This window comes from Dermacentor andersoni, chromosome 3 (genome assembly GCF_023375885.2).
Source record: "Dermacentor andersoni chromosome 3, qqDerAnde1_hic_scaffold, whole genome shotgun sequence".
NCBI lineage: Eukaryota > Metazoa > Arthropoda > Arachnida > Ixodida > Ixodidae > Dermacentor > Dermacentor andersoni.
The window spans coordinates 151,028,487-151,048,335 of record NC_092816.1 but is presented as its reverse complement, the minus strand read 5'-3'; the positions used below and the strand labels follow the sequence as shown (position 1 = coordinate 151,048,335).

At 46.5% G+C, this 19,849-nt stretch overlaps 1 long non-coding RNA gene across 1 annotated transcript in view; it reads right to left on the bottom strand.

Annotated features, from left to right (window-relative positions):
* Positions 1–6,348, bottom strand: part of LOC140216790 (uncharacterized) — a 31,194-nt gene extending 24,846 nt beyond the window's left edge. The window contains exon 1 of the long non-coding RNA XR_011893476.1: positions 6,058–6,348. This is a non-coding gene — a long non-coding RNA (uncharacterized lncRNA). The remainder of the gene's footprint in view (positions 1–6,057) is intronic.
* Between the last annotated feature and the right edge of the window lie 13,501 nt (positions 6,349–19,849).

Sequence of the window (19,849 nt, the reverse complement as noted above, 5' to 3'; positions counted from 1 at the left end):
CTCTACAGGTTAATACATTCCCCCACCCAACCAGAAATCACCTCATAGACCCTACAAAATTCTCTCCGCAATGCCGCTTCTGCGCAGAGCCCGGGTCCCTCAGGCACATAGTAGGGGGTTGCAGAGCGGCTCCATTAAATCCTCCGGACCCTTACCCCACTAACGAGCTTTGGGAGAGAGCCTTGGCCAGCTCCGACCTCGAGGATCAGCAACGGCTGATTGCGAGGGCCCAGGACGCGGCCCGAGCTCAAGGCATCCTGGAATGAGGACGCCTCTCCAAAGCTTCATTCACCGAATAAAAAAGTTTATTCTCTCCACGTTTTCAGCCAGTTCTAACATTCTAATTTCTACAAAATCATCTGATGTCCTTCATAAGCTAGGACAATGTGACAAAACTAAAGAAAATCTCATTTCTAATCCCATTGCGATTTATTCTAGTGACTGTTCCCTTTCAATACTACTCAAGTCTTTGGACTGAATAATATTTAGACGCAGAAGTACTTTCCTACTGCGGAGAAAACTGAGCAACGCGCGTTTATTGTTATTGTTAGATAGGAAGTCAAAACGGTTGCAGTCGTATTCGTCTTTGGCTTTTCAAACTGTATGTTTAAAGACGGCTTGAAAAAATTTATAATCGCTCCAATTTTTTGGGACTCTGGTTATGTAATAATATTTTCCAAGCGCCTTTTCTCTTTCTATAATCACGAGCGCATTCTTCACTCCAACAAGGGCTGTATGAATTTCTGTTATTTAGATGAATCTCAATCTCAGACTTTTTGCGAGAATCTTCCAAAGCGGAACACGTAATCGTAGTCTTTTGCTCAGTGCACGCGTCAGACGGAGGTAAAAGAGCCTTTTGTGAGCATCTTCTAAAGATATTGTAATTAATGAAAGTTCCCACCTGATAACTCGAAAACGCGACAGAGCGTGCTACTTCAAAAACTACTGGAAGGTGATCACTGCGTGTCGCATACTCAAGAGTCGACCAAGAAGATACGGAGAGACTCGAGTCACAGACTATCATATCTATTGCGGAGTAAGATCTACCCCGCATAAACGTAATAGATCATGAGTTTACACACGTTAACCCATTGTCTATAGCCAAGTTCCATAATCTGGTGCCGCACAAATCTGTTTTTAATCCCCATGATATATGGTGAGAGTTGAAGTCACCTGACAGTAGGATGTCCCGTCCACAAGCACGAAGAACCCTATCCTGTGTGCGCATGTCAAGCACGCCGAAAGGAAAATATGCATGTGCTATGGTAACGGGGCAACATCCAAGGAAATTCAGCTGTATCGCTAGTATTTCACACTCAGGAGTTAAAAGTGGAAATAAAATTTCGGCCTTAGGGCAAATTTGAGAAGAAATAAATATAGTTAATCCGCCACCTCTAGTGGGATGGTCTAGATGAAATTATCTGTAAAATTTTATTTGCAAATGTTTTGCAGAATTTAACCAAGTTTCTTGTAAAAGAAATAAATCATGGTTAAGTTGAGTAGTTAGACAAGATAAATCTACTGAAGTAGAATATAAAGAGCGGCAGTTCCACTGAAGCACTTTCAGCGACCCTATGGATGGATGGATGGAAACAACTTTATTCTGAATCCGGCAAATTTGACGACCCGGGCTCAGGTCTCCCATGAGGGGACTTCGAGGCCTTGCCTCGTCGCCGCCTCTCGGGCTTGCTGGACAGCCCACTCTTGTGTCTTGAGGTTGGAGCTGCGCAGAGCGGCGGCCCACTTCGACGCAAGAGCCTCCGGAGCTACTGCCATTGTAGCTGATGTAACCCGACACTCCCACAACATGTGTGACAGCGTCGCTCTAGTGTCCTGACATAATTTGCAAAGAGCAGTCGGGTATTGCGCGGGGAAAATGTGCTGCAATCGCACCGGACTGGGGAATGTTTGTGTTTGCAATTGTCGCCAGATGACTGCCTGGCGACGTTTCAGCATGGGGTGAGGTGGGGGCAGCAACCGCCTGCCTAGCTGGTAGTGCTTGGTGATGTCATTGTACCTGACCAGGCGTTCTCGCGTGTTTTGAGCCAGCAGTTCCGAACTCGAAGAGGCGGTCTCCGATTCTGCGCGGCGGGTCAGTTCTCGCGCAGAGCGGTGTGCTACCTCGTTCAAGTTAATGAGGCCCTCATCGGTGGGGGTGGCGACGTGCGCTGGAAACCATATGATGGCGGTGTTATCAAAGTGCTGTCGACCAGCTTTCCTTAGAATCTGGAGAGCTTCGGAGGAAATGCGCCCCCGCGCGTAGTTGCGAACTGCGGATTGTGAGTCGCTAAAAACTACCTCGCAGAGGGGGTCGGTAAGCGCAAGCGCAATCGCTACCTCTTCTGCTGTTTCGGGGTATTCCGTTGCGACACTACACGAGTGCGTAAGCCGGGAGCTAACGTCTACGACTACCGCCGTGAACCGGTGTTCTCGTGTGTATTCTGCGGCGTCTACAAAGCGCGTAGTCCTCTTTCCACCCAAGGAGCGCAGCAGTGCCTTGGCACGGGCCTGGCGTCGGCCCCGATTAAATTAGGGGTGCATGTTTCGAGGTATAGGGGCGACAATCAGCGTGTCGCTGAGGTCAGGTGGAATGATCTGTTTCTGACCGTGTTGGACGTGGTAGTTGAAGCCGAGTTTCTGCAGGATGTACCGGCCCGTGGCTGTCAGAGACATGCGTTCGAGTTGAGAGGTTCTTTGCGCATCCACGATTTCCTCAAGCGTGTTGTATACCCCCAGCTGTAGCAGACGAGCAGTGCTTGTGGACTCCGGTAGGCCAAGGGCGATCTTGTAAGTCTTGCGTATAAGGGTGTTGATTTTCTCCCTATCAGTGACATTCCACTTGTGGAAGGCAGCCACATAAGTGATGTGACTGATTGCGAAAGACCCTATGGCTTAGAAAGTGCCGCAGCCAAAACTGCCTTCTGTAGAATGCTTCCTTCTGGTATAACACTGCGCTGACTTTTCTTAGCTTTTGAGTGAGGACCGGAGGAAGAATCATTGATTGATGACATTGTTCTTTTATGCCCTCGAGTGTTTTGTTCCACATCTGTCATTTTCAAATCTGTGTTAACCAGATTACCATTAGCAGGCCTCACGGAAGAGGAAGTCGCAGGTTCGACACCGTCATTAGAAGGATGGGTACCTGAATTTCTATCACTAGTTTGCAGCTTAGAATCAATGGTTTGGGTCGTTGTAGGACTAAGACAGGCAGCTTTCATGAAATGAGATAATTGACTAGAGAGATTGCCGGCGATATACAATCACCAAGGCTCATTTCCAGCCGTTCCTTCGCTTTTGTAACTGCCTTTTCCACAGCCGTTTCTATAGTTGTTAGCGATACGCCTGAGGTAAGAGTTTGTCTCCCAGTAACACCCGCATAACCATGCACTCTTTCTTTCACAATGCTTATCGCCTCCTTCCTGGTGCAACGTCATCTGTCAATTATTTCTTCCACCTGCAATTATTCAGCCCTAACAGAGCAGTTGGAACAATTGGCTGGGTGATTTCCGCCACAGAAGCAGCATCGCTCATCTCGGGCACTACAATCACTTTGATCGACCTCTTCCCCACATGTGCAACAACACTGACTTGCATCCTGTACTACTATGGCTGTATCGCCAAAAATCACAGCATTGTAGCGGACGCGATGTCAGAGGTTCAACTTTGAACACAAGGGGCCACACCTTTAGTCCTGGTGGACAGCAAGCTAGTACTTGCAAACGTTGCAATCACCGATTCTGTTGGGATCCTCTTATTGTCTACCACTCGAAAGTAGCGATAAACCGCAATGACACCAGTCTCAGACAACCTCTCTAAAGTTGCTGATTGAGATGGATCAGCATCGACACCTCTGACTATTTCCTTAGTACATGCGAGGTAAGCAGGGATGAAGGCACTCACCGGGAAGTAACGCGAATGATGAACACTTAAGCAAAGCCGCGACACAGGTCTTGTCCGGTGATCTGCACACGGTACATCCGCAGCAGAACTGTCTCACTTCTGTGATGGTCTGGTATACAGAGGTAGCAGCACGGAGAGGTTTCTGGATAACCTGGGGTTCGGTCAGCCGTATAGAGCCTCCATTGAAAAGAACCGGAGCCACCGGGGTGCTGCTCATGCCATTGCGGGTAAAAAAATCATGAGGTAATTCGTCTGTTGGAATAGATGCTGTCCGAGGGCAAAAGCCCTGCTGGGGGAGTTCTTGGACATCAGTTTAGAATGAAGCAGGTGCAAGAATAATTTGGAGATCAACCAATAAGCTTAGAAAAGCCTAATGCCACCTAAAACCTGGCAAAGTAACAGGAGCCGCAGACAGGTGCGAGGAGCGTTCGAACGGAAGTTCCTTAGTGAACTGGCGCAACCCACCCTAAGGAATTGGCCATGAACTTGGTGGTGAGAACACTGTTGTTATCGATTCCTTGAAGAAAATAAAGTGAAGTGAAATGTGTCTTGTAAATATGAAATAAAATGTCTACTGTTACAGCATGTGTCATTGCTGTTGCTGCTGCTCGAGAGACTTCGTCTTTCTCTGCTTAACGGCACAACCACAAAGGTTTGCGTTCGAGGCACAATCTCATTGTTACTTTAATGCAAAGAATTCTTCGTCTCGTTCACGGTACTTTGCGGTGGGTGCGCATACTTCTTGTCTCACCACGCTTCGAACTTCTCAAATAAAAACAAGTGCAAAAAACAGTGCAATGGAAAGTTTCCCTTCGAGCGCAACATCCCAATGCACTACCACTAGGCCGCGATCGCTTTCTTTCATCATTGGCTGTACAATTTCCGTGAAATACATTCGCAATGACGGTGATATTTACGCTTCAGTGGCTTTCTTTAAACACACGCACCAACGCTAATAAAGTAAAGAACTAGCGGAAGATAAACCTTCCTCAAGCATGCAATATGATGTAATACGGCGAACCAGTGTGGCGGCTATGGTTGAGCTCTGTAGGCCTCGCGGATGTATGCGACACTTTCAATAAAGGCTTTTGAAGAATGTGCGTTAACGTTGGCATCATGACGTGCTTGCATTCTTATCTTCCACAGGTTACGAAATCTTAGGAATATGAACATGTCGTAGGGTACGGTGACCTCGTTGTCTGCAGTTAAGAATCGAATTATACGCGGTGTTATTGGACATTAGTATTTAAGTGTACTTCAGTGAGCACCTAGACCATGATCGCACGCATATTCATCTCGCACCAGAGCCGACTATAGCTATTTCATGTTTCGAGCGCAGTCACGCATCAGCTTCTCGAGTTCGTTCCTCGTGACAGCTCGCATACTGTAGGCGGCACTGTCTTCCGTATAGACACACATTACCTAGGAATTTCCTCGTAGTAGCTAACGCTACGTAGAAACTGTGCGACCCTGTACCGCCTTCATGATCGCCCCAGTTCGAGAGGTTGTAACGTTTTATAGCCGGAGTGCAAAGGGCATCGTCGTTTTAACGTACACGACATGACTTAGCCATACTATGTACGTACCATTGTATAACACATAGTCGCTGATGACGTCACAACCCATGTTTCTCTCGCTTACGCTCGTCCAGTATTTATCTGGAACCCAACAGTCGGCATGTTGCAAGTTGGCGTCGAATGGCCGGAGTAGAAATCATGTTGTCGGCGTCATACGATCGCCGTCACTGTCGTCTCGCTGCTGTCGTCACAGACACAACTACTCTATTTACACAAACGCGAATTGGTTCACCCAGCGGCACATGCCCATTAGAACTGTAGACTGTACTATCTCCGGGATCGGCCCACCATCGCTGACGGCGCCAACGGCTCAGCACTGAGTAACGAGTTCAGGAAAAGCTTTGACAGCACCAAAGAAATGACAAACGCTGAAAACAGTCATAAAAGCACGAACACTCGTGCAAACTTGTGCACCCTAGTAAAATCAAGGTACAGCGGAGAGTACAAGAACAAGCACTAACATGGACAGTTTCGTAAACAAGTGAAAGTACCGAAAACGGTCTGAGAACGGGCACAGAAGCTGTTCCCTCCCTCCCTACACCCACACATACAAACCTCACAAACAATCACAGTCACTCACCTATGTCTGCAGGTACGTACGTACGCACACTCAAATATGGCACAGCTCCACGATATTGCCGAGCTGTGAGCCGTCTCATTTCTTCGCATTAGCATATTGGTTCTTGCTTTGTAGCGCGTAGCGGCACATACATAGACTAGAAGCAGACAGGACGAGCGCTTCTTCTAGTTTGTGGGCGTGTCACTTCGCGCTACGAACCAAAAATATGTTACCGTATCAACTCGGCCAACTTTCCATCTTTTTGCGACATATTTGTGTTCCGTGCTTGCGATAGGAAGAGAACATGAAACCACAGACGTATCACCACCGGACCATCGCTTATTGTAGCACGGCTTATCAGGCAGTATGTGCGGCAAAACACTTTACGACTTGTTCAATGTCTGTAAATATAGCTAATCTTAGAAGGAGTCGTGTCTCAGCAGCACAACTGTCGCACAGAGGGCTTGGGACAGTTTCCTGACGCTTGTTGTTGACAAAACCAACTGGCCATCTTCTTTCTTTCCCTACCTGCGACTAACTTGAGATAACACCAATGCCTCGAAAAGCCCATGCGTAATCTGTGCGCAATTCAAGTGCTCGATAACTTCGTCCCTCCACGTGCCCCTACCTAATGCTTTCTTTAGTGCCCCAGAGAAATGAGACTGAAGAACGCGTGGACAGACTTGTGTGGATTCCCGTTGGTACTCATTATCTTATCTGTGGGTGTGTGGAATCGGTCAAGGGTGTGACAGTAGAGTAAACCGCTTTGTCGCACAGCCACGGTATTACGAAACTTGACAATTTGGGATCCGGACAGATAAGGATTGGCATACGTCGGCTGGTAGAAAGGGAAGTGCAATGCTGCACTTTTAAACGAATGACGTACGTTCCTCGTTGTGACTAGAGACAGTGAGATGAATCACACCTTGCACGACCAAATGTACTGATGGAGGCAGACGATTCCCAATAGGCCGACAGTGCGTTTACTCACTTCTAGCTTGCGTTCGGTGGATCGGTTCGGCCATTATTTTCACTTTAACTAGGAAGCATTCTTGTTTTTTTAGACGTTGCTTTATGGCATTCATGACCGAGACATACTGTTGTCAAGCAGTCTTGAACGCAGACAATCAGCCTAAGAAACGTAATTATGTGATTTCACGTCCCAAAACTCTACAGTGGGTTATAAGCAACGCTGCAGTGAAGAACTCCGGAATATGAGAGTATGAGAAGTAAGGGAAAGCTCTTCTGCAGATGAAAAGTCTCCCTAACAAAACATAATTGCAATGAATACTCAGAATGATGACACACCTGGCACGTTTAGTATCTAAACTTGCCGTGGTTCTGCAACGTCTGACAAACATTCATATTGGATTTGCCCCGAAAGCATGCATTTGACTGCTGGAAGAGTATACTGACCTCTTCTCCTTCTTGGGTCTCTACAATCCTGCAAGCGAGGCAACTGTTTCTGCTGATGCTTCATCTTTTGAGACTCGGAGCAGTGCTAAGACAAGAAGAAATCTGATTGCAAGTTCTCAGATATCGCTTACGCTTCAGAATTTTTGTAGGAGGCTAAACAGTGCTACAAAAAAATTGAAAAGGAAGCTCTCGCGCTTGTTTAAGCCTGTGTAAAGCTCAACGACTATCTTGCTGTTTGCAAAATGTTCATTCTGGAGACTAACCACAAGCCACTAGTACACATGTCGACTTCCAGAGGTCTCGATGATCTCACTCCCAGGCAACAAGGACTGAATATGATAAATATGATGTCAAATTACGACATTACATCTGTCCTTGTCAAAGAACTCAAAGCCGTTGACACACTGTAAAGAGCCCCGCTACAAGAGACAGATCATTCAGACTTTGAAGATGAGGTCGAAGCAACTGTGACAAGTTTAGTCCCGGGTCAAGACATATAACCTGCAATAACTTCGATAAAGTCAGAGGTTAGACCTAGTGTGTCAGCAACTCCACGAGCTGTGTGAGAGAGTATAACTCCTCAGATGAGACATCTCTCCTGGCGTAGAAGCCTTTTTCGAACATAGACACCATCTGATCACTGACTATGACTTGCTCCGGTATGAAATTCGTGTGGTCGTTCCGAATCACTGCAGGCACCAAATTTTACGTCTGCAGCATGAAGGTCATTTTGCCATCACAAAGACACAAGCACGCGCAAAAGACTGTGTCTATTGGCCATCAATTGGAACTGAAATAATACTGACGGTTAAAAAAACTGTTCAGTGCGTACAAAAACTATATAGTTCTCGTAGTGCAAATAAGCGATACTCACTCAAAAATATGTTATCAAGCACTTTACCTGAGCTCGCATTTTCCTCAGAGCAATGGACTTTAAGTGGCAGCCGTGAAAATCATCAAGACTTGTAGAGCCAAAACCAACAACCCATACGTAACCCTTTTAACTTACACAGCTGCATTGAAGAATGGCTATAGTCCAGCTGAGTTGCCCATGGGACGACGACTGAGAACGAAGCTTCCTGCGTCTCATGCATTGGTCGTTCCGTAATTTCCTGCAGCACAACAGCTTGGAAATTTGAAGAAGCCTTTTGTCCTCAAACGCAAATAGACTACAACAAGCGCCACAGGTAACGCTGGATGCAAGAACTTCTGAATGGAGATGGTGTTTGAATTCCAGACCATCAAAAGAAACGGAAGGCACAAGAACGAACCAAACGCCTGCGGTCTTACATCATAGATAGGTAGCTTGGTCCAGTCAGGCGCAACTAAACCCAGCTAGCACTGGCACAATAACTTGAGGGGGACAAAGGAACAACATATAAAAAAGAGCCGAAGACTAAGATTTCTCAAGGAACTGACGCACACGTGGGGTGTGGTGATATCTCGCATGCCCCCAATAGAAGAGGCTGATGTGCAGATCTGGCCACCCAGAGACACTTGATTTACTCCGTGTAGGAATATCTGTAATGGATGTCCCATATTGCTTGAATCGGTTTCCTAGTCAATATACAATGACGACGGTGGCGCCATTCTATGCCGTGCTGGCGGGTTCATCCAGGAACACTAATTCGAGCTTCAAGCGCAAAATAAGCTTTTGGAAGCACCCATCCTAAGTACTTCGGGTACATCTTCACGCGCATATCCATTCTGGGGCATTGGCCAAGAAGGAGCACGTCCCCAGTGGCTCAAGTCGTCATGCGACAGGAATTAGATAGGAGCACACGAAAGAGGGTCGATATCTAATAATCGTAATCGTATTAAAACTTGTGTCTCTCAGCCATTGCATTTCATAGGCTACACTAAGCCTACCATGTAGAACACTGATATATCTCACCGTACTTAACGTAAAGGAAATGTGTGCGTTTAATACGCGTCCGTGTTGCGCTGAAACGGATCGATGTTGCTGCTGCATCGACACATTTCCTTTACTATATTGTTACGCGAAGGAGGGATTAAATATGGAAGGCTATTCACAATGTATATTTTAAATAAACAACTGCAGCGCTGGCCAGTTCAGCCGACAACTCGGGACCCACGGGCAGTTCGTCGTCTTCGTCGGGGTGTCCGCGCGTGCCGTCCTAAAGAAACACGCAATATGCACGTAGCGATATTTATTTCCTTAATCGATACGTTTGCATAAGCAGTGCGTGGCATTTCGATGATTATTATTTCGTTTGGGTTAAAAAAACATTGAATTTGCGTCACTTTCTACAATCATTTCCGTCATTACCATTACGTTTGCATAACATTTGAATTAACATTTGTGTCAACATCAGGAAAAGCCTTGCTTAACATCGATTCCTACATTAGTGTGGGGTCGGCCGATCGTTCTTTTTTCTGATCTTGAGTTTATTAAATGCAGGACCATCATGGGAAGCCTATGGTGTTTGAACCAAATATCCTTCGTTTCCTGTACTCAAGGCATAGTATGTGCTTTTAGGAGCGAGCGATGGCAGTCGCATATGTGCTGAAAGTGTGGTAGCACGAAGGCACGGAATGTCATGACCGAAAAGCTTGTGTCAAGAGGACGTCACAAGCTTAGCAGCACCACTCACCCAATGGGGATTTCAGCGCCAGGAAGAAAGAGAAAGCATGGAAGGCTGCAAATTTCAGATTCACTGCGCTTCGTATACCTCTCTCCACAAGGCAGTTGACGCGCATTCAAAACTCTAACCTCTAGAAAATACAGAAACATGAATTCGCCTTATAGAACAGTGTACCTGAAGGCACCGAACAGACTCGCAGCTTGAGTGTGTGCGCTTGCTTGATACGTCTCCGGCTTTGCTTCTTAGCGTTCGCCATATATCTTGCCAACACAGGCGAACCTCTACTCTCGTTACACCACACCCTTTGCAATAGCGAGAGACCACGTTCTAATTCTAATATACGCAATTTATTCTCATACATCCTTTCTCTAACACGTTCTAGTACATCATAAGAAGCCAACAAACGCTGACACCAAGGACAACATAGGGGAAATTACTTGCGCTTAATAACTGCAGTAAAGAAACAATAAATCAATGAAAATGAAAGTGGATGAAAAAAAAATGGCTGTGGCTTAGCTAAGGTGAAGCCGAGGATGCGAAGCATACTAGCCTTTATTTTAGTTGTTGAACCACAGTTTAGCCTGGTGAACTGCTGTTGCTTGGCTATATTTGGTTCGGCTAGACGAAGAAACAACTCATGCGTTACTCTGCTTCGCCTTCAAGAGTGGAACGCGACAGCGTTCCCGTCGACCCGCCAAGGGGTGTAAGACAATGGGCTACGGCGCAGCGACTACGCGCCCCGCATTGGACGCGGTGAGCGTCGAGCAACGCAGCGTTCGGCGCGGCAACGAAATGTGCGCCTGAGCAAGCGACGCACGCCTGAGCCTTAGAAACAGCTCGTTTCTAAGGCAACACCGCATTCACTAGAGGCGCTTTTGTACCGCTTTGAAGCATCGTACTCGTGGCTCAGTGGTAGCATCTCCGTCTCACACTCCTGAGACCTTGGCTCGATTCCCACCCAGCCCATCTTGCAAGAGTTGAGCCAAAGCCACCTAGAAAATCAGTCTCTGTAGCACGCCGCAACCTTCGCTTCTCATTCCTACGAGCAGCTCTGTCTCCAGGAGGCATCTCACCTCGTGAGTGTCTAGCAGAGGCAAGCGCAGCTGCTTATATACCGCCGCGACTCCGCGAGCGACGGCGCGAGTTGGAGCCCCGTTTCTCCTCTGTCGTGACGTCACGGTGTCACGTGGTATTGAAGGCGACACCGCCGCGCCTGAGGAGCTGGGTTGAGCTCTCGTAATATGCTTCGCATAAAAACAACTTGCCGCAGGTGGGGAATGATCCCACAGCCATCGCATTTCGCGTGCGATGCTCCACCAAGTACAGTAGTACAGTGGCACATTAGATTGTCACAATAAATTCCAAAGGAAGGCAAGTGCATGAGAGAGCGACATAGCGTTAGATGTTGGAATATGACATTTGCAAATTAACAGATTTGGCACACAGTCGGTGGACACACAGCATGGGTGGCCGACGACCACCAGGAGCGGCCTCCTGCAGTGATTTTGACTATGAAACTTTAACCTCCAATTTGCTTTCGTTGTATGCTTCGTGATTACTAATCTGCATCTTCCCCTTCCGAAACAGATGCCTTGCTCTTAAGCCTGCCGTACCGCGAGGCTTCTCGAACACGGGATGAGTGCACGGCCTAACCAAGAACAATAGAAAAGGCATGGTGGCCTCTTCTTGTGCGACCCGTAGCACGCGTGGTAGGACACGAGGCTTGTGCCCACTAAAGGATCCCCGGAAGAGGCGTTCGTTGCAATGGGCCTAAGAAATGTTATATACCCTTCTTTTTAAGCTTGGCCTCCGAGATGGCACCGGTGTGCTGATGCAATCTCGGAGGCCACGTCTTAAGAGAATAAACTCTGTCGAAATCTTCAAGGTCGGGGAGGTTACATGAAAGGGAGAAATCCCATTCATGGAGAAGAAGCGTGAAGCTAGAAAAAAGAAAGGCCCGTACAGATTCCAAATAGATTAAGCTTCGGACATCGAAAATTACGTGCATAGGAATCGTTTCTTATTTAACTCCGAAGCCTTAAATATGAATAAGCAATGTTGGTTTCTTTGTAGCTTTGTGCTCTTTTCACGTGTATTGCTCTTATTGCCCCTTGCTCTTATTCCTTCCTGGCACTTCTGCGCTGCTTTAAAGCGTAGGGAAAACATATTTCGCAAGGGATAAAATGACATTATGAGTACGGCAATGTTCTGTGATGAAACATCGAAGACTTATTCAGAAATGCGATAAGACAAAGAATGTTTAGGTACAGAATGCAAACATAACATAGGACAAAATTTACGCACTATGCAAATGATAAAGATGATGTTATTGCACTCGTAGACACCGTGATGTTCCCGTAGAAACAACGATCAGTCTACGAAGAGCTAAGGAAATGAGAGGTAAGCAATAGCACAAAAGCGTAAGGGAAAAAGAATAAGGCACTCAAGATTAAAAAAGAAACACGCAACTTAAAAAAAGCACAAAAGAAATGAATGATGCGAACCAATGCCGCATTTGTAATTCCACAGATGGTCGAATCAGACGTGGTGGAAATTGGAACTTACTTATTCATTTGCTTCATGAGAACGACACGAAATCTGATAGGAGAACAGCAGTAGCATGACTCGTCCATCGTGAGAGTCAGGACACAACGGAGGAGGCCATTCTGGATCGGCTTGCAGCTAGGTATTTACCGCTTAAGGATAGCAATGAGAGTACAGACATGCCTGGATATACAGGGGAAGACTGTGAGCCTATGGATCAAGACTTCACAGAAAGCGAAGTTCGCGCAGCCCTGTACGACCTCAACAGTAGATCTGCTGCCGGTCCAGATGGCATTTAAAATGGGCTGTTGAAAAATTTGGACGATGATTCTATAAAATATTTAACAGAGTATTTCAAGAACTCTGGAAAAACGGTGATTATCCGAAGGAATGGAGAATTGCTAACACAATTCTTATTCCCAAACCAGGCAAGCAACTCAATCTAGATAACCTAAGACCCATATCGTTAACATCATGTCTGGGCAAAACCATGGAGCATGTCATACTCAATAGACTGACTAAGTATGTAGAAAACAGAAATGTTCTTCAGCATAACCTGATCGGATTCCGTCCTGGACTTTCGACTCAAGATGCAATGCTTTTAATCAAACATCACCTTATTCTTGCTAGCCCGCTACATACGAGAGCTCGTCTAGGCCTAGATGTAGAAAAGGCGTTTGATCGCATAAAGCACAGGGCCATATTGGATATACTCTCGGAGATGGGATTTGGTAAGCGATTGCACAATATAGACAAAGCCTTTCTTGATGGCCGTTCTGCTTGTCTCAGGTTAGGCGAACTCCAATCGACAACCCTGGAACTTGGGAATCGTGGGACACCACAAGGGTCTGTCCTATCTCCCATGTTATTTAATTTGGCAATGTCAAATGTGGCTCGAGGCCTCGCGCAGATTGAGGGTATCCACTTTGCTATATATGCAGATGATGTAACAATCTGGAGTGCCGAAGGTAATATGGGACAAACAGAGACCAAACTACAGGAAAGCATTTATGTGGTGGAAACAACACTTGAGGGTATGGGACTGAACTGCTCTGCTAAAAAATCAGAACTATTGGTATTACGGAGCAGTAAGCGTGGGCGCAAGCCGAACTGATATATCCCAGAGGAAGAACCCCGCATTTACATATACGCCAAGAATCGAGAACCAATCAGGCAGGTGGAGACTACTAGAGTGCTAGGACTTCTCCTGCAAGCGATTGGATGTAATTGCAGGATGATAGAACACATCTCTAACAAGTGAGAAGAAGCCATTAGGCTTCTGCGTAGAGTTACCAACAAGCATAAGGGACTAGGAGAAGACAATGCCATAAAATTGGTACATGCATTCGCCTTTTACCTCCTCTCGTACGTGGCTGGCATGCTACAATGGACACAGGCTGATAAGAACAAGCTAAACGCTTTAATCAGACGACTTATAAAGACTGCACTAGGACTTCCCATCAGCACGGCCAATGATAGCTTATTGCGCCTAGGGGTGCATAACACACTAGAGGAGATAGCTGAGGCTCAACAGGTGGCCCACCAGGAGAGACTAATGGGGACATGACCTGGGAGGGCGCTACTTGAAGAAATTGGCGTAGAAATTAACAACCACACCAACGAAGCAGAATTATTAACACAATTGCAAGCGGGACTACGAGAAACAATAAAGACGACCCCGTTCCCTAGGAACATGCACCCGCCACATAACCTCGAGAGACGGTAGGCAAGGGCGAAGGCACTTCTTCAAGACATAGATCAACATAAGCAGCAGGCGCTGTTCGTTGACGCTGCCTGGGTTAAAAATAAGGATGCGTATACCTCCGTTGTTGTAGACACTCAAGGTAACATACGGGATGCCATCGCCGTCTATACCAAGGACCCAGCAGTAGCAGAACAAGTAGCAGTCGCCTTAGCCATCCGGGCTAATCGGTGAACACATACTTACAGCGACTCTAGAACAGCCATACGCAACTTTACCAACGGATATGTGACACGGATAGCAACAAAATTACTAGAGAAGATCAACAGTGAGAGGATTGAAATCCGCTGGTTTCCTGCACATCTGGGGGTGGTGGACGGAGCTCGGAGAAACCTCAATGAGGTGGCAAATGAAGCAGCAAGAGGACTTTCCAGCCGTGCTCTTCAAGACCGAGCAACTTACACTTCACCCGGGGAACACAGGGATCGATTATTAACATATAACGACATCACGAAGCATTATTATTTAAGCAGAAGGGAATACCCATTGCCACACGGTAAGCTTTGCAGAGCCCAAGCGGTCACATTACGGTTGCTACAGACAAGAACATACCCAAGTCCAGATTTTATTAACAGGATCTATCCGGAGAGGGAAACTCAAACCAACTGTATTAAGTGCAATGGCATCATTACTCTTGACCACATGCTTTGGCAGTGCCCCGCGGTCTTCACAGACTGTGACAAGGAACAAGAATGGTGGCGGCAAATGCTACACAGTGAATCACTCTCTGACCAATTACGGGCAGTCCAGAAGGCCCGCGACGTGGCTGAAGGGCTCGGCCTGACAGTCCCAACGTGGGAGCGGCCCGCGTCAACGTACGGTTGACCTTCAGGACCCAATAAAGTTCTCCATACCATACCATACCAACGCCGTATAAGCATGGAGTGTAAGGTCAATCTTATTGCAAAAAATTAATTTTTTTCAGAAGCTCGCAAAATGCTAGAATATCAGTAAAGCGTAGAGTTGGCATCCACAGATCGTAACGTCAAAGTTCGACATAACCTCAATATGAAACCTTCACAGGCTTGCGCTCTGGCTTCATGCTATAATCATGGTAGTAAGCTGTCTCTGTTTTGAGGGCTGCAAAGGCCTTTCCAGCGCTCCTTTCAGATGCATGCTTTAGTCAAATTTTTATCATAACTACAGTTTTGTGTTACGAAGCCTTTCCTGCATTCTTGCAGGATAGCTTTTTTTAATTCGTTGCTTTCTTCAATGCATAGGTATCATCTTCCCATGGCTTCCGGGTCACTGCGGCATCGTCCATAGTAACCTTGCTGATGATGTCGCTTCAGCCCATAAAAAAACCATACAGTTCCCATATCCTTGTGCACAACAGACGTGGCGATGGGTCTTCATTTGCTTGCTCCAACCAAAACGCAACCTTCTTGAAACATGCCGAGTATTTTGAACTGTCGCCTACATAGATTGGAGCCTTCACAGAAGCTGCAAGTACCATCGCACGTTTCCCGCAGTGATGCAGCTTTACTGTGCTGCCTCTGGGCATGGCTAGCTCCCAAAGCCTACTCATTTCGTATTTCAATGGCAGGCTCACCTATATGAGGAATTGTCTACCTTGAGCAAGACAGGCCTGCTTACCGCGGCTGCGGATTACGATCATCCACACTCCCCCCCCCCCCCCCCCCCCCCTGCTTTGTCTTTGGCTTGTGCAGTCTGTTCATCCTGAGCACCGAAGCTTGGTTTAGCTACCTACGTTCAACCCCCAACGTCACAATGCCTGTAATAAATGCAAGAGCGCCTGCACGCACATGCTTTTGCGAGCAGTAATAATGCTCAGGTGGTCTGAAATACTTGGCATTGATACACTATACTGTATCTTTGGGAAAGGCTTAACGAAATTTCTGCATTAAGGTACGGCGACAGTAAAGCCGATGAATACAACTCCGGCCATGGGGCAGCCTTTATGTGCCTGAAGAAAAAATACACAGCAAACTTGTGCGACCATGTCGAATCTGGCCCAGTTTCCAGCGCAGCTGTCTTTTTTTTTTTTTTAGCAGTTACATTAGGAATTTGCATAGTCAGCAAATAAACCACATGCTTTAAAAGGCTTCCCGGATAAAAGCTTTTCAAGCACTTGCTTATGGAAATTTTCACAATTCGACCACACGAATCAGCGGTCATGTTCCCAACAATTTATTAGCACTCAATTTTGCGGGCACTTATAGTTTTCCCAGCACATTGGCCTAAATTAATTTCTACGCCATCAGCAAAACATAGTTATAACACTTTGGACCTCTTGTATAAGTTATTTACTGCAAAATGAGCAATTAGAAAACACACAGTTTGAAATTTGCGCACACATCACTCCTATCCTTCTTCCTATTTACGCCAAACCAGGTTACCCGTTTAGATCACCGAGAGCACCGAGGAAACTTACTACATTCCTTCTAAAACGCATGAAAACATGGAGAAAATTCGTATACAGCAACTATTAGCAAAGCTCATAAATGACATAGAAACTGTAACCTTTCGTCACACACTGCTACTTACATGCCTACAATTTCTGCCAAATGGGAACTCGGTGTAACGTCGTTCTCCCAAAACACTGGGAAGCATCGAGCACAGCTGCGGCATAACGCTTTCGAGCACTTGCACAACAAATTTTCGCAAAGCCTCCTAGCGCTCTTGAAACATTGGCTGCACATCGCGCATAATTCCCCCCCCCCCCCCCCCCATATTTTCTCGATACGTCTACGATGTGGCGCATTCACAACTTTCTGTATAGTTTCTAAAACACTCTTGTAACACTCCGAGACGGTCGAATAAATAATTTGTTGCCAAGGCTAAAATTATTCCTCACACTTTGAGCTATGCCTACATATCACCCCCGTAACCTACCCACTATAACCACGAAATGAACCCCAAATAAACAAGCTGCCTTGTTTAGCTTACCAAGGACACCGGGGAAACCGCGCCTCGTCTTGAGTACGAAATTAAGGGCGGGGGGGAATCTATCATTTAGTAATGATTTCGACACACTTCAAGCTTTCGGTGCTCATCGGCCATGCCTATAGCTCTCATTCTCTCCAACGTAAAACCGCCGGCACCTTTGCTTCTCTCAGGAGCGTTTAAAAAAAAAAAAACACCGAACCAGTGCAGAAAACTAATGCTTAGCAATTTTCATTTGGTCCCTAGTCAAGTCACACACTTCAACATTGTCTCTCAGATCACGCCTGACATAAACCCTATTTCCTCCAAACATGAACTTGACGAATGATCTAGTTTTCCCAGGACTTCGCGAAAACAAGTAGATGTAGTGTAGATAGTCAATGCGAAGCGAGGGTGCTGGCGTTATATAAACTGGAGCTGCCCGCAGTCCACCGCCATAAGATGCGCCGCGTATCTGATTATCCAGAGCGATAACGAAGTAGGTGAGCTGGCAAACAATAAGCATGGCCCAGTGCAGACAATGGTCAGAGAGATAAGACGCCCGTTTCCACCTCTAATGTTTAAAGGGCAAAGCAGAGCAGCGTCACTTGTTAAGGCCTAGCACATGTTCGCAACATAAAAACGACTGTTGTGTCTGCATCGCATTTCGGCAAGCTGCAAGAATGACGGGCCCTGACGGATCGCCCGTGCAGCCGCTTCTGAACCTCTCTTAATATACAAACTGAGTGTCATTACAGAACGAGTTTTGGTTTATACGAGTGTTTATCGAAACTCGGGTGTGAACGATACTGGCGGTTTTAATCAAGTGTTCCGGTAATGGGGATGTTCGAGCGCCAGAACTTTGGGTAGGACATACTAATCGCCGCAAGAACTTGAGTGTTTATGTCAGTAATCTTGTGTCTTACTTCAGGCGCCTGTCGAATCAACAGTGCGAAGGATTTGTGTGAACTCTAGATTACTGTAAGGGCCGACGCTGAAGCCGAAATAATCGTAAACAAAGACTTCGACCTTAATTTTTGGGCAGTCAAATGGTAGCTTTAATATACTCGTAGCTTCGACGTCAGTTTCATCATAAATACCGTATGTGCAGTCGGACGTTCGAAAATAGAATGGCGTTTTAACGTTGATGGGGGTGCTAGGACAAATGCTATACTGGGTGCCCAACTATCACGCACCTAGATTTAAAAACTATGCAGATGCCACGTAGCTCGACAAAAACAAGATAATGCTGTTTGCCCTCGCTTGAATATACTAAGATTATTTTTTGAATTTCGGCTAAAAACATGATTAGTCTTAATTAATTAATCAACTGCTCAAGTATTAAAATTACATGACAAGGGGTAAGGAGAAAATTGTACAGCAACATAAACTCCCAACACAGCTTACTCTTGCTCAATAGGTGCTACATAAAAGTGTTTTTCTGAGCGGGGAAGGAGCCCGCGAATACACGCAAAATTGCCGCGCGACTGGCCGCTCGAGGCACTTTGCTTGTATTCGCCGGCATATTTCACGCTCGAAAAAAAAAACGCTTTTAAGTAGCACGTATCGAGAGAGATAGAGGTTTACAGAAAGGCCTAACGTAACTATAGCACGTATCGAGCAACAGAAAGCTCCATCAGGAGCTTTTCATGTTGATCTACAATGGTCTCATTGATACTTTTAATCTAATTGTAGTATTCGAGAAGTTGAATAAATAATTAAGAGTATAATTATCTAATTAGGTGGAATGCAATAAATGATTATCTCCAAGCGACGGCAACATTACCTTAGTTCTGTCCAGCTACCTGGCATTTGCATATATTTAAATCTTCGAGCATGATAGTTGGGACACCTCGTACATGTTGTAGCCTGCATGATGTTTTATCCCACACCAAGGAAACACGCAGCCGCGCGTGTCAAAAGTTACACTTTCTATGACATTTAGTGAACTCTGTGTGAACAACATTCATACCTCAGCAGAACCAACATTTCACATTAAACGGAAACCGTCAGGTGCTACGTGCGTACTCTAATGGAAAGCCGAAGAGTTCCCGCAGCCCAAAGGCCTTCGTTGTCCAGAGTCATCGCGGGTATGGGATCCGTAAGGCGAAAAAGCGTTTTGCCGACGCCACCGATGACAACAGTCCTCTCCCCCTGCACGGCCGACACAATGTAGAACCTGGTCTTCGCGGAACACGTTGGGTGGTGTATCATGAACTCAAGTCTGCCACAAAAGGGCCACGGAACGGCAGGATTCTCGAGGCTAGCACACAGTTGAGCAGCAAACGAGAGCACGGCACAACCGCCCGTAGTTCCGCATCGCGCAGACAACTTCACGACGTAGCCCGACAACTCCGAGACGGGGCTGAACACTTCCTCGACGTATCCGTTAGAGTAGTAGCAGGCGCGGCTGACCCCAAGGGCTAGGCTATTGGGCGTCCACGTCAGTGATGGAGGTTCAGTTGCAGGCACGTCCTGCAGCTGCTGTTCCTGCGAACGAGGCTGCCAGCTGCTTTGTGGTTCACCCCGTGTAGCTCCATATGTGGCGAAATGATTGGCTTTGGCCAATTGGCACAGCCTACCATCGCTCATGGCCCAT